General features: G+C 36.7%; 1 protein-coding gene across 1 annotated transcript in view; it reads left to right on the top strand.

The window, feature by feature from the left end:
• The window catches only part of LOC122060138 (pentatricopeptide repeat-containing protein At3g24000, mitochondrial-like), an 18,182-nt gene that overhangs the window by 15,979 nt on the left and 1,982 nt on the right, over nucleotides 1-221 (top strand). The window lies entirely within an intron of this gene.

The following is a 221-nucleotide window of genomic DNA, read 5'->3' as shown; positions in this document are numbered from 1 at the left end:
CTAAGTATTTTTGGTGTGATGTTTTAACTGCATGTCACTTGATTAATTGCATGTCATTTTCAGTGCTTTCAGATAGGTGCCATTTTTCTATTATGTTCCCTACTTTGCCAAGTTTTCATGTTCCTCCCCGAGTCTTTGGCTGTGTGTTTTGTCCATAATTTGCATATGCAAGTAGATAAAGTGTCTCCTAGGTCTACTAAGTGCATATTTTTGGGTTATTC

The sequence above is a fragment of the Macadamia integrifolia genome, chromosome 13 (assembly GCF_013358625.1).
Source record: "Macadamia integrifolia cultivar HAES 741 chromosome 13, SCU_Mint_v3, whole genome shotgun sequence".
Lineage (NCBI taxonomy): Eukaryota > Viridiplantae > Streptophyta > Magnoliopsida > Proteales > Proteaceae > Macadamia > Macadamia integrifolia.
Note: the sequence above shows the minus strand (reverse complement) of the source record. Positions and strands in the feature narration are given on the sequence as shown.